This window comes from Coregonus lavaretus (genome assembly GCF_964263955.1).
Source record: "Coregonus lavaretus genome assembly, chromosome: 21".
NCBI classification, from domain to species: domain Eukaryota; kingdom Metazoa; phylum Chordata; class Actinopteri; order Salmoniformes; family Salmonidae; genus Coregonus; species Coregonus lavaretus.
In genome coordinates this window covers 45,220,619-45,247,225 of record NC_140008.1, presented here as the reverse complement: position 1 = coordinate 45,247,225, position 26,607 = coordinate 45,220,619, and the positions used below count along the sequence as shown (strand labels likewise).

The 26,607-nt window shown below is 45.4% G+C and overlaps 1 pseudogene across 1 annotated transcript in view; it reads right to left on the bottom strand.

The window, feature by feature from the left end:
• Positions 1-7,703: 7,703 nt before the first annotated feature.
• The window catches only part of LOC311149171 (tRNA modification GTPase GTPBP3, mitochondrial-like), a 55,262-nt pseudogene continuing 36,358 nt past the window's right edge, over positions 7,704-26,607 (bottom strand). Inside the window, exon 9 of the transcript in view lies at positions 7,704-7,752. The product of the transcript in view is annotated as a tRNA modification GTPase GTPBP3, mitochondrial-like (transcript). The remainder of the gene's footprint in view (positions 7,753-26,607) is intronic.

Below are 26,607 nucleotides of genomic sequence, written 5' to 3'. Positions count from 1 at the left end.
GATGATTATGTGATCACGCTCTCTGTAGCCGATGTGAGTAAGACTTTTAAGCAGGTCAACATTCACAAGGCCGCAGGGCCAGATGGATTACCTGGACGTGTACTCCGAGCATGTGCTGACCAACTGGCAAGTGTCTTCACTGACATTTTCAACATGTCCCTGACTGAGTCTGTAATACCAACATGTTTCAAGCAGACCACCATAGTCCCCGTGCCCAAGGACACTAAGATAACCTGCCTAAATGACTACCGACCCGTAGCACTGACGTCTGTAGCCATGAAGTGCTTTGAAAGGCTGGTCATGGCTCACATCAACACCATTATCCCAGAAACCCTAGACCCACTCCAATTTGCATACCGCCCCAAACAGATCCACAGATGATGCAATCTCTATTGCACTCCACACAGCCCTTTCCCACCTGGACAAGAGGAACACCTACGTGAGAATGCTATTCATTGACTACAGCTCAGCATTCAACACCATCGTGCCCTCAAAACTCCTGGGACTAAACACCTCCCTCTGCAACTGGATCCTGGACTTCCTGACGGGCCGCCCCCCAGGTGGTAAGGGTAGGTAACAACACATCTGCCACGCTGATCCTCAACACGTGGACCCCTCAGGGGTTCGTACTCAGTCCCCTCCTGTACTCCCTGTTCATCCATGACTGCATGGCCAGGCACGACTCCAACCCCATCATTAAGTTTGCCGACGACACAACAGTGGTAGGCCTGATCACCGACAACGATGAGACAGCCTATAGGGAGGAGGTCAGAGACCTGGCCGTGTGGTGCCAGGATAACAACCTCTCCCTCAACGTGACCAAGACAAAGGAGATGATTGTGGACCAACGGGAAAAAAAAGAGGACTGAGCACGCCCCCATTCTCATCGACAGGGCTGTAGTGGAACAGGTTGAGAGCTTCAAGTTCCCTGGTGTCCACATCACCAACGAACTATCATGGTCCAAACACACCAAGACAGTCGTGAAGAGGGCACGACAAAGCATATTCCCCCTCAGGAGACTGAAAAAATGTGGCATGTGTCCTAAGATCCTCAAAAAGTTATCTCTGCTACCGCACGGCAAGCGGTACCGGAGTGCCAATTATAGGTCCAAAGGACTTCTCAACAGCTTCTACCCCCAAGCCATAAGACTCCTGAACAGCTAATCATGGCTACCCAGACTATTTGCACTGCCCCCCCACCCCCACCCCCTCCTTAGCGCTGCTGCTACTCTGTTTATTATTTATGCATAGTCACTTTAACTCTACCCACATGTACATATTACCTCAACTAGCCGGTGCCCCCGCACATTGACTCTGCAACGGTACCCCCCCCTGTATATAGCCTCCCTACTGTTTTTTAATTTTACTTTTACATTTTTTTCTCAACACTTTTTTAATGTTTTATTTTACTTTTTTATAAAAAAAAATAATGCATTGTTGGTTAAGGGCTGTAAGTAAGCATTTCACGGTAATGTCTACACCTGTTGTATTCGGCGCATGTGGCAAATAATGATTTGATTTGAAGGTGCTGCGCAGATGTGCAAGATCAGGAACAGGCCGCCTACCTCACATTGGTCAGCCTGCAATGCTGGGCACAGGCCGCGAAACTGGGCTACTGAGATTGCCTGGGGTTGTTCGGCATGCAAAATGACTTGTAGATCAATGACAGTCAACACAGTTACATGCAGTTTGACACTGAAGGAGAGGACGCATTAGTTGTCACAAAAGATTAGAGATTTTCGTAAAGTTTGAATCGATGTTCTGACTGGCAGTAGGACCGCAGGAACCTACCCACATCCTGATTTACAGAGAGGGAAAAAGGTATTTGATCCCCTCCTGATTTTGTACATTTGCCCACTGACAAAGACATGATCAGTCTATAATTTTAATGGTAGGTTTATTTGAACAGTGAGAGACAGAATAACAACAAAAAAATCCAGAAAAATGAATGTCAAAAATGTTATAAATTGATTTGCAAAACATGACTTAGTACTTGGTGGCAGAACCCTTGTTGGCAATCACAGAGGTCAGACCTTTCTTGTAGTTGGCAACCAGGTTTGAACACATCTCAGGAGGGATTTTGTCCCACTCCTCTTTGCAGACCTTCTCCAAGTCATTAAGGTTTCGAGGCTGATGTTTGGCAACTAAAACCTTCAGCTCCCTCCACAGATTTTCTATGGGATTAAGGTCTGGAGACTGGCTAGGCCACTCCAGGACCTTAATGTGCTTCTTCTTGAGCCACTCCTTTGTTGCCTTGGCCGTGTGTTTTGGGTCATTGTCATGCTGGAATACCCATCCACGACCCATTTTAAATGCCCTGGCTGAGGGAAGGAGGTTCTCACCCAAGATTTGACGGTACATGGCCATTGTCCCTTTGATGCGGTGAAGTTGTCCTGTCCCCTTAGCAGAAAAACACCCCCAAAGCATAATGTTTCCAACTCCATGTTTGACGGTGGGGATGGTGTTCTTGGGGTCATAGGCAGCATTCCTCCTCCTCCAAACACGGCGAGTTGAGTTGATGCCAAAGAGCTTGATTAATGGTCTCATCTGACCACAACACTTTCACCCAGTTCTCCTCTGAATCATTCAGATGTTCATTGGCAAGCTTCAGTCGGCTTTCTTGATTAGGGGGACCTTGCGGGTGCTGCAGGATTTCAGTCCTTCACGGCGTAGTGTGTTACCAATTGTTTTCTTGGTGACTATGGTCCCAGCTGCCTTGAGCTCATTAACAATATCCTCCCGTGTAGTTCTGGGCTGATTCCTCACCGTTCTCATGATCATTACAACTCCACGAGGTGAGATCTTGCATGGAGCCCCATACCGAGGGAGATTGACAGTTCTTTTGTGTTTCTTCCATTTGCGAATAATCGCACCAACTGTTGTCACCTTCTCACCAATCTGCTTGGCGATGGTCTTGTAGCCCATTCCAGCCTGTATAGGTCTACAATCTTGTCCCTGACATCCTTGGAGAGCTCTTTGGTCTTGGCCATGGTGGAGAGTTTGGAATCTGATTGATTGATTGCTTCTGTGGACAGGTGTCTTTTGTACAGATAACAAGCTGAGATCAGGAGCACTCCCTTTAAGAGTGTGCTCCTAATCTCAGCTCGTTACATGTATAAAAGACACCTGGGAGCCAGAAATCTTTCTGATTGAGAGGGGGTCAAATACTTATTTCCCTCATTAAAATGCGTTGAGACAAAACAGCCTAACCCTACCTCGGTCGCATCCACCTCCACTACGAACGGTAGTGATGGATCGGGATGGGCCAGTACGGGGCTGAGGTGAACAGACTCCGCAGTCTGCTGAAGGCCAGGTCAGCCTCAGCAGACCAGCGGAGCCGGGATGGCCCACCCTTCAACAGGGATGTAATGGGAGCTGCGACCTTGCCAAAGCCCCGGATGAACCTCCGATAGTAGTTGGCGAAGCCAAGGAAGCGCTGCACCTCCTTAACCGTGGTAAGAGTCGGCCAATTACTTACGGCTGAAATGCGATCTCCCTCCACCTCCAGACCTGAGGTGGTAATGCGGTATCCGAGGAAGGAGACGGACTGCTGGAAAAACATACACTTCTCTGCCTTGGCATAAAGGTCATTTTCCAACAGTCGGACCAGCACTTTGCGAACCAGGAACACTTGCTCGGCGCACGTAGCGCAATACACCAGAATGTCATCGATGTAGACCATTACACTGCAAGCATGTCCCGAAACACCTCGTTCACAAAGGACTGGAAGACAGATGGAGCATTCATCAAACCGTAGGGCATCACCAGGTATTCATAATGCCCCGTGGTTGTGCTGAATGCTGTCTTCCACTCATCCCCCTCTCGGATACGCACCAGGTTGTACGCACTCCTGAGATCTAATATGGTGAAGAAGCGCGCCCCATGCATTGACTCGATCACTGACGGAATGAGGGGGAGAGGATAACTAAATCTGATCGTCTCTTTGTTCAGTGGTCAATAATCAATGCATGGGCGCAGACCACCGTCTTTCTTCTTCACAAAGAAAAAACTTGAGGAGGCAGGTGAAGTGGAGGGACGTATATACCCCTAGCGCAGGGACTCTGTGACGTATGTTTCCATAGCCACCATTTCAGCCTACGACAGGGGGTACACATTATTCCTGGGAGGTACAGCGTCTAGCCGCAGGTTTATCACGCAATCCTCAGCCTGATGAGATGGTAACTTGGTAGCCTGCATCTTTGAAAACGCTTGCGCCAAATCGAGGTATTCGGGGGGGAATGCGCACGGTGGAGGTACTGTCTGGACTTTCCACCGTGGTTGCACCAACGGAAACACCTAGACACCTACCCTGACACTCTCGCGACCACCCCGTGAGAACCCTCTGCGGCCATGAGAAGTTAGGGTTGTGGAGTGCTAACCAAGGGATACCTAATATCACAGGGAAAGCAGGGGACTCAATAATAAAAAATGTGATCTGCTCACAATGAGTCTCCTGGGTAATTATGGTGACTGGTGCAGTAACTTCCTGAACAAACCCTGACCCTAATGGTCGACTATTAAGTGCTCTTATGGGGAGTGGAATGGATAGGGGAACCAATGAAATGCCTAGACGGTGTGAGAATGCCCTGTCCATAAAGTTCCCAGCTGCGCCCGATTAGCGCCTTACACTGGGGAACTACCGTGTGATCGGGAAAGTAGATGGGTAGGGTACAGTGCGCAACAGATGGCTCTGAACGAGTGTGGGTTTTCGATACCTGGGGTGATGCGAGAGTGCCCTGCCTGTCGCCTCCCGACCCAAAAGAGCATTGACGACAACGTGTGATGTACTGTCCCTTTGTGCCACCAGAGTGGCACTGTCGCTGTCGCCCTCCGCTCTCTCGGACGGCGGCTCCACCCAGCTCCATCAGCGTGGGATCCGAGTCGGCTGGGGTGGGAATGGGCAGACCCCTTCCAGGATGTCCTCTGGCTGCTAGCAGGTTGTCCAAACGGATGGCCATGCCCACCAGTTGCGTGAAAACAAAACATGGTGTCCCGGCAGGCTAGCTCCCGTCAGACGTCCTCCCGCAGATGGCACCGGAAATGGTCGATCAGGGCCCGCTCGTTCCACCCGGACCCCGCTTCAAAAGTCTGAAACTCCAAAGCGAAGTCCTGCACGGTCTTCGTCCCCTGCCTCAGGTGGACCAGCCGCTCGCCCGTCTCTCGACCTACGGGCGGGTGATCGAAGATTTTTCCAGTGAGAGGAAGCGTGATTGTTACAGTGGAGCTCAACAAACAGAAGGTAAAGCTACCACTCTACATCGTGAAAGGCAACCATCCAGCATTGCTAGGACTCACATGACTGGAAAGTATCAAACTAAACTGGCAGGAAATTCACATGCTTGAAAAAGAGGACACAAACCTACAAGGGATATTGAGGAAACACGCGGATGTATTCAAAGGAGAAATTGGCAGTATGAAGGACATAACAGATAAACTGACCGTGAAACCAGACAGCAAGCCAAAATGCTTCAAAGCTAGACCTGTCCCTTACGCCATAAAACCCAAAGTTGAAACTGAGCTAAACAGACTAGTCGAGAGTGGAGTATTGGATCCAGTGAATGTTAGTGAATGGGCTACACCCGTCGTTCAAGTCATAAAAAAATACGGATCACTCAGACTCTGTGGTGATTTCAAAGTCACTGTTAACCCCGTCTTGACTGCTGAAAAAATATCCACTACCCCTCATTGACGACCTCTTTTCTGGTTTAGCTGGAGGACAGAAATTCAGTAAGATAGACTTATGTCAAGGCCTATCTACAGATGCATGTGGACCAAGAGTCACAAGAACTGTTGACCATAGTGACTCACAAAGGACTGTACAGGTACCGGAGGCTTCCTTTTGGAACCACCTCAGCTCCGGCCTTGTTTCAGAGAGCTATGGACCAGATACTGAGCGGGCTCACCGGGGTCCAATGTTACCTCGATGATCTACTCATCACCGGCAAAGACGAGCAGGAGCACCTGAGAAACCTGAACGCTGCACTACAGAGACCGGAGGAGTACAGTCTGAGGGTCCGGAAGGACAAATGCGAGTTTTTCCAGCCTTCTGTTGAGTACCTGGGCCACGTCATCGACAGTTCGGGGCTCCACAAGGCGCCATCAAAGGTGAAGGCCGTTGCAGAAGCACCATCCCCACAGAACGTGAGTCAGCTGAGATCATTCTTAGGACTACTGACGTACTACGCAAAGTTTGTGCCAAACCTAGCTAACATGTTAAAGCCACTTCATGAACTTTTGAACAAAACCAAAGTGGAAGTGGACAGACAGATGTGAGGAGGCCTTCAAGAAAGTCAAAACAGCCTTAGCTCAGTCAGAGGCCCTAACCCACTTCAACCCCAACTTGCCATTACAGTTGGCATGTGATGCATCGCCTTATGGTGTTGGTATTGTTGTCTCACACATCATGCCATCAGGTGAAGAAAGGCCAATTGCTTTCGCATCTTAGGACCTTAGGTAAAGCCAAGAGAAATTATGCACAGATAGAGCGTGAAGCGCTCGCCATTGTGTTTGGAGTTAAGAAATGTAATCAGTTTCTGTTAGGCCGATTATTCATACTGCTGACGGACCATAGACCCCTCACCTCCATCTTTGGTCCCAACACTGGCATTCCGTCGCTCACAGCCAGCCGCATGTAGCGATGGGCATCTGCTCACCAGTACGATATCAAGTACAGAAGGTCTGAGCAGCACTGCAATGCAGACGGCCTCTCAAGGCTTCCCTTACCTGTCGCTCACACTGAGCACTCCCAGGCTGAAATCTTCTACTTCAAGGAAATGACGAACGCCCCAGTTACGTCTGTCCAAGTGAAAAAGTTCACCCACACTGATCCAGTGACGTATGAGGTTGTGGACATTGTCACTCTTGGGAAAGGAGGAGAAACGAGCTAGTGAGGAGAAACGAGCTCAAAGTTCAGTCTGAATGCTTGCTATGGGGCTTTTGAGACATCATACCGCCGCCACTGAGTAGGCAGGCGCTTGAAGAACTCCATTCAGGGCACTGTGGCATGGTGCGAATGAAGGAGATTGCACGCAGCTACTTTTGGTGGCCAGGTTAGCGTTAATGGCCCCCAACTGGTGTCTGAAGAGTTCCAGTCATTCATGGAAGCAAATGGAATTCAGCACAGAAAGTCAGCGCCGTATCACTCTGCAACGAATGGCTTCGCTGAAAGATTTGTCCAGACGATGAAGCAAGCTTTAAAATCATCACAAGGGAACGGGTCCCTCAATAGGCACCTAAACACCTTCCTGTTGACCTACAGAAACACCCCCCATGCTACTACCAAAGTGGCACCCGCGTCAGCCATGATGAAAAGACAGCTTCGCACACGACTCGACCTCCTGAGACCTCCAAAGACTAAACAGGTTGTACAGACACAACAGAGAGCACAGGTGGAGAGACGGAGCAAAGCAAAAGACAGAAGCTTCAGATCTGGAGAGAGAGTTCTTGCTCGGAATTACTGCAAAGGTCCAAAGTGGATACTAGCAACAGTGGTCGCACAAACAGGTCCTGTGTCCTACACAGTTCACACACCGGAGAACATCATCTGGAGGAGACATGTGGATAAACTGTTGCCAGGAACCAACCTCAGAGATGACTCATGTCAATTGAAAAACCAAGATCAGCTACTGGAGACCTAAAATGACTACGAGCCATCACCTGAACATCCACTGCAGCCACCTACAAATGTGGAAAGTGCTCCAGACTCACCTGAACCAGCCAGAGGGCCTACTCAGGGTACTGCTGTCCCCCGGTCTGGGCATACACCATCACTACTCACACTCAGAGACAATGTGACTGTAGACTCACCTGTCCGTCGTCATTACCCTGCAAGAGAAAGACGACCCCCTGAAAGGTTGAATATTTAGCTCAGACAAACCTCCGTCATTGGGGCAGAATACACCCCAGGGGTAAGGCTGGGAACTGAGGCAGTCTATCCTCTTTACCTTATATTACTTGTATAAGTAATACAGTGTGCCACACAACACAAACCATTTTTAATTTTTTATCATGATGAAATTGGACATTTTAGGCCCTTTTTAGACCTATACATGTGTCCTGTAAGACCCTATGATCTGTGAACCGTACACGATACAGACAACATCTTGGTGTCATTATACACACAGTGTGCTCTCAAATATGGAGTATGTTTAGATTCTGAAATATACATTTTCACATTCATTTAATCAACATTTAAAATTATTCATATGAATATTTCAGAAGTACCCTTTTTGATTTGGCCTATTTTAGACATTATTTGGAGTGTGCTCTTTGATGATATGACCCATTTTATACAAAGAAATTGACATTATAGGTCAGTAAAAGAAACTACTCTACGGGGCTGGGTTTCTATTAAGCTAACATATGGAATTGTTTTAACATGGTCATACCAAGGATCATTTAGCTATTTTATTTAGAATTAATCATATTTAGGATTTTTTTTTACCGTGGAATGACCCGTATCGCTTTTGACGGGAAATGCCCTATTCACTTCCATACATTTTTCGGTCCGGTACCGGGTTACCTTCAGACAACTACCGTGACACTTGTGGGTGTCGTAGAGCAAATGGGAACACCGTCGTGTTCGTGAGAGTCTCATCTTTCCGAAGAGGGATCATATTATTGTGCAGCCCAAACCGTTCGCACGCTACAGACAGAAGTTGGCACATCGGCGGTACCGACTTCAGACGAGTCCGGTGACGCTTGTGGGGGTCGTACAGCAAAACAGAGAACACCATTGTGTTCGTGACAGTCTCATCTTTCCATAGAGGATGGAAATATGAGACTGTCATCTTTCCATCCAAACAGATCTCTAGTTTAAACAGACAGATTTTGATGGGATTTTTTATTATTATGTTCATTCGATTTACGTGCGGGCATCAACTCTAGGTGCCAATCACAGCCCTCCTTTAGGATTGTACATTCAGCAAACCGCAAGCAGAGGGAATTCCCAGTGATGCGTGATTTGAAGGAGTCAGGAGCAGGAGGGTAAATCACAGTATACAGAGTTTATTCCGAAATCCAGAGTAACCAGTCCAGTGTGCAAAACAGGCGCACTGGAACAAACATGTACACAGTGAAAATACCCCGGCAATACAAAATACTGAGCTCAACCGAGCTACTAATCCTCACAATGAACAATCACCCACATGGACAAGGGGGGCAGAGGGAACACTTGATGAGTTAACCAGGTGTGTGTAATTGACAAGACAAATGGAATGATGAGATATGGAGCGGCAGTGGCTAGAAGGCCAGTGACGACGAACGCTGAAGCCTGCCTGAACAAGGAGGGGAGGCAGCTTTGAAGGAAGTCGTGACAGTACCCCCCCCCTTGACGCGCAGCTCCAGCGGCCAGGAGGACGTGGAGCAGGACTAGCCGGATAGCGACAGTGGAAATCCCGCAACAAGGAGGGATCGAGGATATCCCTCACCGGGACCCAGCAACATTCCTCCGGACCGTACCTCTCCCACTCCACGAGGTACTGAATGCCCCTCACGCGACACCTCGAATCCAGGATGGAACAGACAGAGTACGCCGGGGCCCCCTCGATGTCCAAAGGAGGCGGAGGGACCTCCCGCACCTCAGTCTCCTGGAGCGGACCAGCCACCACCAGCCTGAGGAGAGACACATGAAACGAGGGGTTAATACGGTAATCATGGGGGAGTAATAACCTATAGGTAACCTGGTTGATTCTCCTCAGGACTTTGAACGGCCCCAAAAACCGCAGACTCAGCTTCCGGCAGGGTAGGCGGAAGGGCAGATTCCGGGTCGAGAGCAAGACCCGATCACCCGGTACGAAGACCGGGGCCTCACTGCGGTGGCGGTCAGCTTTGGCCTTCTGACGACGCACGGCGCGTTGGAGGTGGATGTGGGCAACGTCCCACGTCTTCTCCGCATGCTGAAACCAGTCATCCACCGCAGGAGCCTCGGTATGGCTCTTGTGCCACGGTGCCAGAACTTTTTGGTAACCTAAAACACATTTGAATGGTGTTAGGTTAGTGGAGGAGTGACGAAGAGTTCTGGGCATATTCTGCCCATGGCGAGAACACCGACCACTCCCCCGGCCGGTCCTGGCAGTAGGACCGCAGGAACCTACCTACGTCCTGATTTACCCATTCCACCTGCCCATTAGACTCAGGTGGAAACCAGAGGTCAGGCTGACCGAGACCCCCAGACGTTCCATGAACGCCTTCTAGACCTTGGATGTGAACTGGGGACCCCGGTCAGACACTATATCCTCTGGTACCCCGTAGTGCTGTAAGACGTGTGTAAACAGGGCCTCCGCAGTTTGCAGGGCCGTGGGGAGACCGGGCAGAGTAAGGAGGCGGCAGGCCTTGGAAAAGCGATCCACAACGACCAGGATGGTGGTGTTACCTTGGGAGAGGGGAAGATCGGTAAGGAAATCAACACTACGGTGAGACCATGGTCGTTGTGGAACTGGTAAAGGTTGTAACTTACCCCCTGTGAGGTGCCTAGGTGCCTTACTCTGGGGGCACACCGAGCAAGAGGAGACATACAATCCTCACGACCTTAGCCAAGGTAGGCCACCAGTTCTTTCCTGTCAGGCAGCGCACTGTACGACCGATACCTGGGTGACCAGAGGAGGGTGACGTGTGTGCCCAGTAGATCAGACGGTCACGGATAAGAGCAGGCACGTACTGCAGCCCAGCTGGACACTGAGGTGGAGATGGCTCTGTGCGTAACGCCTGCTCTATTTCCCCGTCCATCGCCCTTGCTACCGGCGCCACAATGCAGGAGGCCGGGAGTATGGGGGTGTTGTCTCTGGGCCTCTCCTCTGTGTCATACAGCAGTGACAATGCGTCTGCCTTCACGTTCTTCGTACCCGGGACGTAGGATAGTGTGAAATCAAACCGGGTGAAGAATAGGGCCCACCTGGCCTGGCGAGGATTCAGCCTCCTCGCTGCCCGGATGTACTCCAGGTTATGGTGATCCGTCCAGACGAGAAAAGGGGGTTTCGCCCCTTCGAGCCAATGCCTCCACAGGGTCAGGGCTCGGACAACAGCCAACAGCTCCCGATCACCAACGTCGTAATTCTGCTCCGCCTGGCTGAGCTTCTTAGAGAAGAAGGCACAGGGGCGGCGCTTGGGTGGCGTGCCCGAGCGTTGAGATAGGACAGCGCCTATCCCTACCTCGGACGCATCCACCTCCACTACGAACGGTAGTGATGGATCGGGGTGGGCCAGTACCGGGGCTGAGGTGAACAGACCCTTCTGGTTACTGAAGGCCCTGTCCGCCTCAGCAGAACAGCGGAGCCGGGAAGGCCCACCCTTCAACAGAGATGTAATGGGAGCTGAGACCTTGCCAAATCCCCGGATAAACCTCCGATAGTAGTTGGCGAAGCCAATAAAGCGCTGCACCTCCTTAACCATTGTTGGAGTCGGCCAATTACGAACGGCTGAAATGCGATCTCCCTCCATCTCCACACCTGAGGTGTAATGCGGTATCCGAGGAAGGAGACGAATTGCTGGAAAAACAGACACTTTTCTGCCTTGGCATTAAAGGTCATTTTCCAACAGTCGGGCCAGCACATTTCGAACCAGGGACACATGCTCGGCGCGCGTAGTGGAATACACCAGAATGTCATCTATGTAGACCAGTACACTGTGAGGGAAAAAAGTATTTGATCCCCTGCTGATTTTGTACGTTTGCCCACTGACAAAGAAATGATCAGTCTATAATTTTAATGGTAGGTTTATTTGAACAGTGAGAGACAGAATAACAACAAAAAAAAACAGAAAAACGCATGTAAATTTTTTTATAAATTGATTTGCATTTTAATGAGGGAAATAAGTATTTGACCCCCTCTCAATCAGAAAGATTTCTGGCTCCCAGGTGTCTTTTATACAGGTAACGAGCTGATATTAGGAGCACACTCTTAAAGGGTGTGCTCCTAATCTCAGCGTGTTACCTTTATTAAAGACACCTGTCCACATAAGCAATCAATCAATCAGATTCCAAACTCTCCACCATGGCCAAGACCAAAGAGCTCTCCAAGGATGACAGGGACAAGATTGTAGACCTACACAAGGCTGGAATGGGCTACAAGACCATCGCCAAGCAGCTTGGTGAGAAGGTGACAACAGTTGGTGCGATTATTTGCAAATGGAAGAAACACAAAATAACTGTCAATCTCCCTCGGCCTGGGGCTCCATGCAAGATCTCACCTCGTGGAGTTGCAATGATCATGAGAACGGTGAGGAATCAGCCCAGAACTACACGGGAGGATCTTGTCAATGATCTCAAGGCAGCTGGGACCATAGTCACCAAGAAAACAATTTGTAACACACTACGCCGTGAAGAACTGAAATCCTGCAGCGCCCGCAAGGGCCCCATGCTCAAGAAAGCCGTCTGAAGTTTGCCAATGAACATCTGAGTGATTCAGAGGAGAACTAGGTGAAAGTGTTGTGGTCAGATGAGACCATTAATCGAGCTCTTTTGCATCAACTCAACTCGCCGTGTTTGGAGGAGGAAGAATGCTGCCTATGACCCCAAGAACACCATCCCCACGTCAAACATGGAGGTGGAAACATTATGCTTTGGGGGTGTTTTTCTGCTAAGGGGGCAGGACAACTTCACCGCATCAAAGAGACGATGGACGGGGCCATGTACCGTCAAATCTTGGGTGAGAACCTCCTTCCCTCAGCCAGGGCATTGAAAATGGGTTGTGGATGGGTATTCCAGCATGACAATGACCCAAAACACACGCCCAAAGCAACAAAGGATTGGCTCAAGAAGAAGCAAATTAAGGTCCTGGAGTGGCCTAGCCAGTCTCCAGACCTTAATCCCATAGAAAATCTGTGGAAGGAGCTGAAGGTTCGAGTTGTCAAACGTCAGCCTCGAAACCTTAATGACTTGGAGAAGATCTGCAAAGAGGAGTAGAACAAAATCCCTCATGTGATGTGTGCAAACCTGGTGGCCAATTACAAGAAACCTCTGACCTCTGTGATTGCCAACAAGGGTTTTGCCACCAAGTACTAAGTCATGTTTTGCAGAGGGGTCAATTACTTATTTCCCTCATTAAAATGCAAATCAATTGATAACATTTTTGACATACTTTTTTCTGGATTTTTTTGTTTATTATTATTTATTTATTATTATTATTCTGTCTCTCACTGTTCAAAGAAACCTACCATTAAAATTATAGACTGATCATGTCTTTGTCAGTGGGCAAACGTACAAAATCAGCAGGGGATCAAATACTTTTTTCCCCTCACTGTAACGTGTCAAGATTGGGCTCAATTCAGAATTTGGAAATTTACTCCCATTTAACTCCCTACTTCTTCTTTGGTTTACCTTCACAACAGGGCTGATGAGCATGGGGATAAGGCGGGCTGGAGGGTGAGTGGACGAGGAGAGGGAGGGACGAGGAGAGGGAGGGATGAAAGGACGACAACGACACAGACATTCATCCAAGCTCTGAAATATGACTATGTGAGATAGTGATGCCGCTGATAGTGATACCACACAGCTCATCTACTTCCTGTTCCATCACTGAAACCTGAAAAAACTGACCCACTCTAGAGGAGATCTCCTGATATCCTTTCACTTAAAGGTCCAATGCAGCTGTTTTTATCTCAATATCAAATCATTTCTGGGTAACAATTACAGTGCATTCGGAAAGTACTCAGACCTGTTCACTTTTTCCACATTTTGTTATGTTACAGCCTTATTTTAAAATGGATTAAATAAATACAAATCCTTATCAATCTACACACCATACCCCATAATGACAAAGCGAAAACTGTTGTACACCATCCAGTTGTACACCATCCAGTTTTGATTTTGATTTGCCATATATTTTTCAACTGTGCTGTGATGTTTCACAAAAGTTCTGAACCTTTCTATTCTCTTAGATTCTACATATTGTAAATTAAAAATAAACAGTTTTGCTAAGAGTATTATTATATTATTGATCGATTGACTGACTTGTTAAATCACCCAGCAGTGCTATTTGCAGAGGGGGACATAACTTGGCAGGGTGTCTGGGGGTCCTCCCATTTTTCTGGGCATCGATAGCACATTTCCTGCATTTCTACACAATCTAATATGACCCATGGCCCTTATAGCCTTCTCTATTTACAAAAACAAAAAGTAAGCAAAAATGCCCACAGTCATCAAGCTATGTAAGAGATTACATATTTTTAAGTGATTGATCAGACTGAACTAGATCCATGATAATGAAATACTCAATATTGTGTTGCACCTTTAACCAATAGCCTAACAAATTAACAACTCTTACAAATCAAGTACAAAGACAACTTTTGATTGCCTTTAAGACATCCTCTATATCAAATTTCAGCCAGTCCGCCCAGCCAACCCGAGCCGCCTACAAGCCCGTCCCCCACCAGTCTAGTCAATAACTCAACTCTCTCCCCAACACAACTTCCTTCCATCTTTTTTTTTATGTCTCAAAGGAAAGGTTTGGAAAACAAAAGTTGAATGAAAACACACATACACCTCCTACACATTAACACACAGAAACGGTACACCCTCCATATAATTCATATCATAGGCCTAATAGTACTGTAGAGCTCTTTTTACTTGCACACAATATAGCTGGGTCACCCCGCCCTGCCCCTAGGGATCCATGGCCCTGTAGCGCTCCAACCCAACACATTCCACTCAGCTTTAGGATCTTAGTGAAACATTCATTATTTGTTTCAAGTGTGTTAGGCCAAGGCCAGAGGGACAACAGTACAGCAGACCCCCAGGGCCAGTACTGAGCAGCACAGCATCTAAGGATTTGTCAGGGCGTCAGTGAAATGCGGTAGGCGAAGTCAAGCGCAGGACACAGAGCTGATCAGAAGACGTACTTTACTCGAAGGTAAAATAAATAACAACAACCTCCACACAGGGAGGGAACAATCCCGCACACTACGACTGCCGAAACATGAAACAAACACACACAACACACAGTGTAAGACAGAGGGTTAAATAGGGAAGACATCACTACATAATGGGAAACAGGTGTAACCAATAAAGACAGAACAAGTCGAACATAGATACATGGATCGGTAGCAGCTAGTACTCCGGTGACGACGAACGCCGAAGCCTGCCCGAGCAAGGAGGAGGGGCAGCCTCGGCTGAATCCGTGACAGGATTGGTATCTCCCCTGACGTGGGCATGTTTTCAATACAGACTCCTTTTGTTGTACAGTATTCCATATAAGGCATCCAGACCTTATGAAAGTTGCACAGTATACCCTTAAACTTAAAACAAATCTAGTGATACTGTACATACAGTAACTTTACATTTATTCCATACATTGTGGGAGGATAACCAACCTACCAACTTTTGGCAATGCATTTATTAGCCACTATAAATGCTAGGTTACACAGTTTCTTCTGATAACAGTCTCCAATTTCAACATTTCCAAGCAAACAAAAACAGGGAGAAGGGAGAATCTGTAGACATGCTGAGATAAAAGAACATACTCTTTGACAGAATTCAGCTAGCCTTCACAAGCCCACAACATATGCAAATATGTCCCCTTTTTTGCTTTACACCTCCAGCAGAATAATACAATTTCTGAGTGCATGATCTTCAGTTTCACTGGCATAGTAAGTTCTATGGATGGTCTTAAACTGCAGTAATTCATGTCTGCGATTATATGAACATGACTGGGCATGCCCTGACTGGGAAAAGCCTCTATCAACCCTTTATATAGTTTTGAAATCAACTTTGGATGTTTGTCAGATTGCCTTAAAATAGCATCTGGCTGGTCCAGTGTTTGCTGGACAGAGGGAATAAAGTGTTGTATCTGCAAAATTCACCTCACATCTGTCACAGACTGGTCTTCCCTGGCTGCCTGACCCTGCTGAGACCCCTGTCACCATCTGATCCTCCTAAAATGAGGTATGACAAAGAATTACCTTGGTGTACATTTATACATTATATTATCCAAGAATAGAATCAATGGTTCAATAATTGAAATGACCATTATTCCCAGATCCCAGACTGTAGCTTTAAGCTTAAGCTGCTGTCCTGTAGCTACTGTACGTCTACCCATCAATTCAAGATGGAACTTTGTATCGTTCACTGAATATGCTGCAAATTTCCCCTGAGCTCCGTAGACTGGTCTTCCCTGACTGTCTGACCCTGCTGGGACCCCTGTCACCATCTGATCCTGCTAAGACATGGTGAGCATAGTGTTGTGTACTGACTGCACTAGAGGGCTGCATTCCAGCGGGATGCCTGCGGGAACTGCGGTTCCCAACAGAGATCATTGCAACGCAGTCTGTATTTTTCATGCTGCAGGCGGGAGCGGACGGTCAGACAGACGACTTTGGGATGAAAATAGTTTTGTTGTCCCACAGATTATTTTGAAACATTCCTCTTTCTGCTTTGTATGCGTTTGCTTACCTATTGTATTAAAAGCACATATTTCAGCTTCAGTAGCCTACCTCTCCTAGTTGGGTGTGAGAGTTCAAGTGCACCTTGTATGTGTGGTCTCAATTAAATAGAGTAGGCTATAGCCTATGTATATATGGGCGGAGAATCACGGGGCAGTTATCTTTCCAAGGAAATGTACTTCCTAAATAGGCCTACGATTAGGCTATAGTTTACTACATTGCCTAGAAATAGGCCTAAATATTGATCACCCATATTTCTCAGTCTGAAAATCTTCCTACTCCTAAAAGGTAGGCTTTAAAAATTGCTCAAGAGTAAGTGCAAGTCTCTACAACTCTGCACTCTTCAAACTACATCTAGCATATTGGCTGATATAGCCCAGTAATACAATGTAAGGGCCATGTGAGAATCTCTGGTAATTTAACCTATTTCTTAAGTTATTTTTGCACATTTGATATTGCCTATAGGACACAAAATTGCTGGGACCATGGCTGGCAAGTGAGCTGCATCACATACACCTAAAATAACATTGCGGGACTGCGGTTGGGTTTGGGACCAGTTCTTGCGGTAGCGGGTGGCAGTCGGACAGAAAGCCAGCAGGTGCGGGATGAAGAAATTGGTCCCGCACAGACCACTACCGTGCACCATGACAGTAAAGCCTGTAACTTTAGAGCTGTTAATCAAATCAAATCAAATTTTATTGGTCACATAAGCAGAAGTTATTGTGGGTGTAGCGAAATGCTTGTGTTTCTGCAATATATCTAACAAGTAATATCGAACAATTTCACAACATATACCCAATACACACAAATCTAAGTAAAGCAATGGAATTAAGAATATATAAATAAATATATGGACGAGCAATGTAAGAGCGGCATCGACTAAGATACAGTAGAATAGTATAGAATACAGTATATAAACTCAACAAAAAAAGAAACGTCCCTTTTTCAGGACCCTGTCTTTCAAAGATAATTTGTAAAAATCCAAATAACTTCACAGATCTTCATTGTAAAGGGTTTAAACACTGTTTCCCATGCTTGTTCAACTAACCATAAACAATTAATGAACATGCACCTGTGGAACGGTTGTTAAGACACTAACAGCTTACAGACGGTAGGCAATTAAGGTCACAGTTATGAAAACTTAGGACACTAAAGAGGCCTTTCTACTGACTCTGAAAAACACCAAAAGAAAGATGTCCAGGGTCCCTGCTCATCTGCGTGAACGTGCCTTAGGCATGCTGCAAGGAGGCATGAGGACTGCAGATGTGGGCAGGGCAATGAATTGCAATGTCCGTACTGTGAGACGCCTAAGACAGCGCTACAGCGAGACAGGACGGACAGCTGATCGTCCTCGCAGTGGCAGACCACGTGTAACACCACCAGCACAGGATCGGTACATCTGAACATCACACCTGTGGGACAGGTACAGGATGGCAACAACAACTGCCCGAGTTACACCAGGAATGCACAATCCCTCCATCAGTGCTCAGACTGTCCACAATAGGCTGAGAGAGGCTGGACTGAGGGCTTGTAGGCCTGTTGTAAGGCAGGTCCTCACCAGACATCACCGGCAACAATGTTGCCTATGGGCACAAACCCACCGTCGCTGGACCAGACAGGACTGGCAAAAAGTGCTCTTCACTGACAAGTCGCGGTTTTGTCTCACCAAGGGTGATGGTTGGATTCGCGTTTATCGTAGAATAAATTAGCGTTACACCGAGGCCTGTACTCTTGAGCAGGATCGATTTGGAGGTGGAGGGTCCGTCATGGTCTGGGGCGGTGTGTCACAGCATCATCGGACTGAGCTTGTTGTCATTGCAGGCAATCTTAACACAGTGCGTTACAGGGAAGACATCCTCCTCCCTCATGTGGTACCCTTCCTGCAGACATGACCCTCCAGCATGACAATGCCACCAGCCATACTGCTCATTCTGTGCGTGATTTCCTGCAAGACAGGAATGTCAGTGTTATGCCATGGCCAGCGAAGTGCCCGGATCTCAATCCCATTGAGCACGTCTGGGACCTGTTGGATCGGAGGGTGAGGGCTAGGGCCATTCCCCCAAGAAATGTCCGGGAACTTGCAGGTGCCTTGGTGGAAGAGTGGGGTAACATCTCACAGCAAGAACTGGCAAGTCTGGTGCAGTCCATGAGGAGGAGATGCACTGCAGTACTTAATGCAGCTGGTGGCCACACCAGATACTGACTGTTACTTTTTATTTTGACCCCCCCCCCCCCCCCCTTTATTCAGGTACACATTATTCAATTTCTGTTAGTCACATGTCTGTGGAACTTGTTCAGTTTATGTCTAAGTTGTTGAATATTGTTATGTTCATACAAATATTTACACATGTTAAGTTTGCTGAAAATAAATGCAGTTGACAGTGAGAGGACGTTTCTTTTTATGCTGAGTTTACATATGAGATGAGTAATGCAAGATATGTGAACATTATTAAAGTGACTAGTGTTCCATTTATTAAAGTGGCCAGTGATTTCTAATCTATGCAAGATATGTGAACATTATTAAAGTGACTAGTGTTCCATTTATTAAAGTGGCCAGTGATTTCTAATCTAGGCAGCAGCCTCTAATGTGCTAGTGAAGGCTATTTATTACTGTGTCAGTGTGAAAAGTAGGGAATTATCTAGGGAAACTGACAGATCAATAATGTTACATTGAAAAACTGACTAATACAACTCACATTGCACAGAAAAAACATCAGAATATCAATGTTCAATCGTTTGGGCGATGGTTTCATCGTTTGATTCAGGTCTAGTTTGAGGCAAAAATAATAGCTAATGTAAGCCAACTTTTGGCCAGCCCTCTCTCTAACGGTACATCAACTGGCAAAAGCTTGCCAAGTTCATTTACTTCTGAAACATGACAAAGTAAAGGCAACAAAACATTTCCATACAAACAACTGCTGTAAGATAGTAATAATAGCCACCTCATATCGCTATCTGACAGATAACTAGAGGCTAGAGCTGACCTGGCTGTGGTAGTTACTCATTAGTGTAGCTTATTCATTCACCTCAGTCGAGAGGGGATGAAACATTAGCTAACGTTACATGGCAGTTATAATACTAGCTCAGCACTGCGAATAAACACTAGTTTTTTTTTTCTTTCTGTTAAGTTAAACAGCAGTTACCTTGCCAGCTACATCAGTCAACTAAAGAGCAGCCAGTTTCGGTTCTGCTTCCTTTTACAACTCAGTGAAAGAGCGCAAAATGTACGCACTGAACTATGCTCAACTCTCCCATGCTGGTCCAGCCAGCCTTCCAGAAGCTTTCCAGAGCGGGCTGACACAGTACTGAACTATACTCTACTTTACTGTACTGTGCTGTCCAAACTTGTGAACCAATCTGTGGTTTGTGACTGATTTCCATTGTAACCAATATAAATGCAGAAATTCTGTTACGGATTTTTCGGAAATTACATTACCAATTTGTTAAGGGAATTTAATTTTAATCACTTAATAATTCATAAACAAAATTGATGGCAGTAAAAATACTAACTAATTGATAGGTCTACCTTTTCTTGTTACTTCTGTGAACTTTCATTATCTTCCCTCGTGAGGGAAAGAAATTACAAAATATCTTGAAGATATGGGGGTTTTCGGTAACGGAATTTCAAGGCACAAGGCAATGTTTCTTCAACTTACACAAGGCAGAACATTTTCTCCAAGTGTTGATATTAGTTGGCAGGGGTCTTTACTTCAACATTTTTTGTGTTTTGATGTATTTCTAATACATTTTAAAACATTATCTGGTAGATGTTGTCTAAGACCCCCTTTCCAACTGTTTGACCAGAAATCAAAGCCTTTGCTTATTCCACATTTTTAGGATGGAAAATGGTTGAACAAGTGCATTTGGATAGTATTCAGACCCCTTGACTATTTTCACATTTCGTTATGTTACAGCCTAATTCTAAAATGGATTAAAATGTTTTTTTTCTCTCATCAATCTACACACAATACCCCAATACTCCCAACTAATCATGGCTAAACTGACTATTTGCATTGTCCCCCCCACCCCACCCCACCCCTCTTTTACGCTGCTGCTACCCTGTTTATTATCTATGCATAGTCACTTTAACTCTACCCACATGTACATATTACCTCAATTACCTTGACTAACCGGTGCCCCCGCACATTGACTCTGTACCGGTATCCCCTGTATATAGCCTCCCTACTGTTATTTTAGATTACTGCTGCTCTTTAATGATTTGTTATTTTAATTTTTAACTTATCTATTTTTTACTTAATACTTTTTAAAAATATTTTTAAATTTTTTACACTGCATTGTTGGTTAAGTGCTTATAATTAAGCATTTCACTGTTGTATTCGGCGCATGTGGCAAATACAATTTGATTTGATTTGATTTGAATGACAAAGCAAAAACAGGTTTTTAGAAACTTTTGCAAATTGATCAACAAAAGAAACCCTGAAATATCACATTTACATAAGTATTCAGACCCTTTACTCAGTACTTTGTTGAAGCACCTTTGGCAGTGATTACAGCCTTGAGTCTTCTTGGGTATGATGCTACAAGCTTGGCACACCTGTATTTGGAGAGTTTCTCCCATTCTTCTCTGCAGATCCTCTCAAGCTCTGTCAGGTTGGATGGGGAGCGTCGCTGCACAGCTATTTTCAGGTCTATCCAGAGATGTTCGATCGGGTTCATGTCCGGGCTCTCGCTGGGCCAATCAAGGATGTTCAGAGACTTGTCGAAGCCACTCCTGCATTGTCTTGGCTGTGTGCTTAGGGTCATTGTCCGGTTGGAAGGTGAACCTTCGCCACAGTCTGAGGTCCTGAGTGCCCTGGAGCAGGTTTTCATCAAGGATCTCTCTGTACTTTGCTCTGTTCATCTTTCCCTCGATCCTGACTAGTCTCCAAGTCCCTGCCACTGAAAAACATCCCTACAGCATGATGCTGCCACCATCATGCTTCACCGTAGAGATGGTGCCAGGTTTCCTCCAGACGTGACGCTTGGCATTCAGACCAAAGAGTTCAATCTTGATTTCATCAGACCAGAGAATCTTGTTTCTCATGGTCTGAGAGTACTTTGGGTGCCTTTTGGCAAACTCCAAGCTGGCTATCATGTGCCTTTTACTGAGGAGTGGCTTCCATCTGGTTCTCTACCATAAAGGCCTGATTGGTGGAGTGCTGCAGAGATGGTTGTCCCTTTGGAAGGTTTTCCCATCTCCACAGAGTCTTGGTGCTTACAAACTTCTTCCATTTAAGAATGATGGAGTGTTCTTGGGGACCTTCAATGCTGCAGACATTTTTTGGTACCCTTCCCCAGATCTGTGCCTCGCCACAATCCTGTCTCGGACAAGTCCTTCAACCTCATGGCTTGGTTTTTGCTCTGCCATGCACTGTCAACTGTGGGACCTTATATAGACAGGTGTGTGCCTTTCCAAATCATGTCCAATCAATTGAATTTACCACAGGTGGACTCCAATCAAGTTGTAGAAACATCTCAAGGATGATCAATGGAAAAAGGATGCACCTGAGCTCAATTTCGAGTCTCATAGCAATGGGTCTGAATACTTATGTAAATAAGGTATTTATGTTTTTTAAATTCTAAAAACCTGTTTTCACTGTGTCATTATAGGGTATTGTGCGTAGATTGATGAGGGGTCTGAATACTTTCAGAATACACTGTATATAAGCCTTAATTTCTCAAATATAGACTTTTAACTTTTATTTGACACCAAATTTGATATGCTCCTATGAACTTCACATGTTGGTTCTCATGGGTCCTTTTACATGAAAACATTACATGTGTGAATCTGTTGGCTGGGTAATACTCAATCCATTTGTGATATTTTGTCTGTTTTGCAGCTCGCCGGCCCAAAGCCTGCTACACTGATGGCAGCCGTGAAGTGGGGACCATCTATTGTCTCACCTGGGATCAGCAAACCCCCATAGTGCAGACACACTACTGGCTCTTATTCACATACTCTCATATGCACTGGTATTACACTGTCAACTCCAGTACATAATCAAAATATCTGTTTGAGCTCAGATTGATATTTCTGAAAATGTGCTGATCTCCTAATGCTAAATGTTACAATGATAAACCCAGTTCGGTATTCTAATGGGATCATCAGACATGACATCGTAAGCATGTTACTGATGTGTCCATGTTCGTTCCTACAGGTGAGGTGAGAAGTGACGGGCGTGAGGAAGGTGCCCACTCACACAGGCCTACCTGGGCCATGATTGAGTGAGGGAATGAAGAGATTTACTGACATGGCCCCCGGAGGATTAGGTGTGGTGCCTTTCAATGATCAACGTGTGCTCTTAGACTTTGAATTTCCATATGTAAATACTACTGACACTATAGTGTAGGTTGTATCTACTGTCCTACATCGTGTATATATTATGCAAATCCTGATACAATTTTTTTTATCTACAAATGTATACAGTGTGTATGCCTGTTTAACCCTTTACACTCGTGGGAACTGGCCTGTATGGATAGGGCTAATTGAAACGTTTCTTACAGAAGAAATATGAAAAGCATATACATAAGGATGGTAGCAATTAGAAGGGAACAGATTGAAGATTATAGGAACATTGTTAGACCAATGTTGAGGATACAACAGTTTAGCTGACACAAGATTGAATCCAAACATTACACTGTTGATTTTATGTGCATTTTCCCTGCATTTGTTGATAACGATTTCAGAAAATACTCTGGATACATTCAGTAACATGATAAGAATATTCCTGGGGTTTGAGTGAGAGGACTAACTGGTCTCTCCAAGTGGCCATACACCTCTCCAAAGTGTGCACAGTTCCTAATTAAGTTAAATGCACTTTTATGACTCAAAGAAGAGTCTTCAGCTAAAAGGTGCTTTTTTTTTTGCACACTTGTAGTTGTTTTGTTTGGAACACAACCCTGCATCCCCGCCATCACACAGTTACTGTTGTTGTTTACGCAATCCAAAAACGGCCCATTATAAATCGCAACCTGGGTCAGGTGGGCATAATTTGTAAGCTTGTTCTATTGCCAAGATGACTAGCTAAGTTATAAAATATGATCTTACAGTGTTAGGCTTTCACAAGGCAATTCAGAGAAACATATCGTAATTTTGGTGCGCATAGAAAGGTGTCATGAGTGCATTCAGGTGCGTGTTCTGCTGCAAATCTTCTTCACAATTGGCAAACATAGGCTCATACTGTTCAGAACAAACCAGGGTATGACGCCATGTCATCTTGTAACCACATCAAACATAGTGATCATAAACGTTGTCACTGTACAGGACATGAGTTTTATGATATGGAAATGTTAAGTGCACATTTGGACTGACAGGTGTTTGGCTTGCTTGAATGACATCAAAGCGGTATTTATTATAATCCTCAATGTCTCATCTTTCAAAATTAATCGAGTCCTGTTAATTTACAGCATTTCCCTCAGTCAGACAACAAAAAAGTAGAAAAAATTGCCCAATTAGTGGGAGGGATGGGGGCAACGTTTGTCATGTGTGGTCCTCAAGTTCAGAACGGCTGTCAGTCAAAACCCATACAGCGCTGTGAAGCGCAGAGCTTGAACTCTGACGTAATTTATAGCATGTTACTGTACATCCACTGCATTACAATTTAGGTGTCACCCGAGCCGGACTTTCGGGGCTTTTGCCCTGCTGGGATGGTGTAAAACAAGCTAGGCTACACTGCATTACACACTGCAATGAATACTCCAAACATGAGCCCTGACCTGCCCTATCTTTTTAGTGCTTCCTAAAACCAGCATGTATTTGTCGTTGTGTAATTAATTAGGTAGAAACATTGTCCTGTAGCTAATTGACCTTGGAATCTGTGATTTATTACCACAAATATGATAAAATCAAGCTTTTCATGCGTTTGGTGCCTGCGTTTCTACAGAATTATCTGGAAGTCCTGTGTCCCCTCCCTCTCTACAGTTATAGTACAAGCCTACTGCTAATGTGAGTTTACGCAGTTCCAACATATTCCAAAGGATGTTAGCCTAAAAATCCCAATCTTGCTATATTTCACGTGACTAGAACATTATTTTATGCAAAACATTAATTTGTGGTTTAGGCTGCCACCATTTGGATTATTTTGGAACTGCACAGTGCGTACAGCATGACTAGCTCACATTAGTTACCAGTAATGTGACCAACATCAACATGAGGCTTTTTTTATTGCCAAATCAAATATTGAACATGGCTTATGAAAACATTGCAACAAAATGATACATTATTTTTCCAACAATTATTCTTCATGGAAAATTACGATATAGTTATGCACTTGTATTTGTACTTGCTAATAGATTTTTATAAATATTATTGACACAATATTCCATGGGCTTACTGACTACAATCCATTGAATTAATATTAAGTAGTGTTAATTATTTGGCGTAAGAGAGCACAGCGCATGGAAGAAAGCAGTGAGATATGCAACATAGCTTTATGTTTCTGCAAAATGTTCACTGCCAGCGTGAGTTTAGACTGGGAATTCACTGTCTACTGTGAAAAGCCTTTATGTTCTGTTTCAATGTTATACTCATGTAAAATAAAGTTACTGGGACCATACTTGCAGTTTAAACGTTTTCTCAGTCTCAAAATGCACTTCAGCCAATTAAAAATTGTAGACGTAGTTGCACTTGAGCAAATGCTATATGTTAGCTTTTCCCATCAGATAACATGGTGTACTTAGCCCTGTGCTAACCTGCACAGCTGGCTGTGATTACAGTGGGGGAAAAAAGTATTTAGTCAGCCACCAATTGTGCAAGTTCTCCCACTTAAAAAGATGAGAGAGCCTGTAATTTTCATCATAGGTACACGTCAACTATGACAGACAAAATGAGAAAAAAAAAACAGAAAATCACATTGTAGGATTTTTAATGAATTTATTTGCAAATTATGGTGGAAAATAAGTATTTGGTCAATGACAAAAGTTTCTCAATACTTTGTTATATACCCTTTGTTGGCAATGACACAGGTCAAACGTTTTCTGTAAGTCTTCACACACTGTTGCTGGTATTTTGGCCCATTCCTCCATGCAGATCTCCTCTAGAGCAGTGATGTTTTGGGGCTATCGCTGGGCAACACAGACTTTCAACTCCCTCCAAAGATTTTCTATGGGGTTGAGATCTGGAGACTGGCTAGGCCACTCCAGGACCTTGAAATGCTTCTTACGAAGACACTCCTTCGTTGCCCGGGCGGTGTGTTTGGGATCATTGTCATGCTGAAAGACCCAGCCACGTTTCATCTTCAATGCCCTTGCTGATGGAAGGAGGTTTTCACTCAAAATCTCACGATACATGGCCCCATTCATTCTTTCCTTTACACGGATCAGTCGTCCTGGTCCCTTTGCAGAAAAACAGCCCCAAAGCATGATGTTTCCACCCCCATGCTTCACAGTAGGTATGGTGTTCTTTGGAAGCAACTCAGCATTCTTTGTCCTCCAAACACGACAAGTTGAGTTTTTACCAAAAAGTTATATTTTGGTTTCATCTGACCATATGACATTCTCCCAATCCTCTTCTGGATCATCCAAATGCACTCTAGCAAACTTCAGACGGGCCTGGACATGTACTGGCTTAAGCAGGGGGACACGTCTGGCACTGCAGGATTTGAGTCCCTGGCGGCGTAGTGTGTTACTGATGGTAGGCTTTGTTACTTTGGTCCCAGCTCTCTGCAGGTCATTCACTAGGTCCCCCGTGTGGTTCTGGGATTTTTGCTCACCGTTCTTGTGATCATTTTGACCCCACGGGGTGAGATCTTGCGTGGAGCCCCAGATCGAGGGAGATTATCAGTGGTCTTGTATGTCTTCCATTTCCTAATAATTGCTCCCACAGTTGATTTCTTCAAACCAAGCTGCTTACCTATTGCAGATTCAGTCTTCCCAGCCTGGTGCAGGTCTACAATTTTGTTTCTGGTGTCCTTTGACAGCTCTTTGGTCTTGGCCATAGTGGAGTTTGGAGTGTGACTGTTTGAGGTTGTGGACAGGTGTCTTTTATACTGATAACAAGTTCAAACAGGTGCCATTAATACAGGTAACGAGTGGAGGACAGAGGAGCCTCTTAAAGAAGAAGTTACAGGTCTGTGAGAGCCAGAAATCTTGCTTGTTTGTAGGTGACCAAATACTTATTTTCCACCATAATTTGCAAATAAATTCATAAAAAATCCTACAATGTGATTTTCTGGAAAAAAAATGCTCAAATTGTCTGTCATAGTTGATGTGTACCTATGATGAAAATTACAGGCCTCT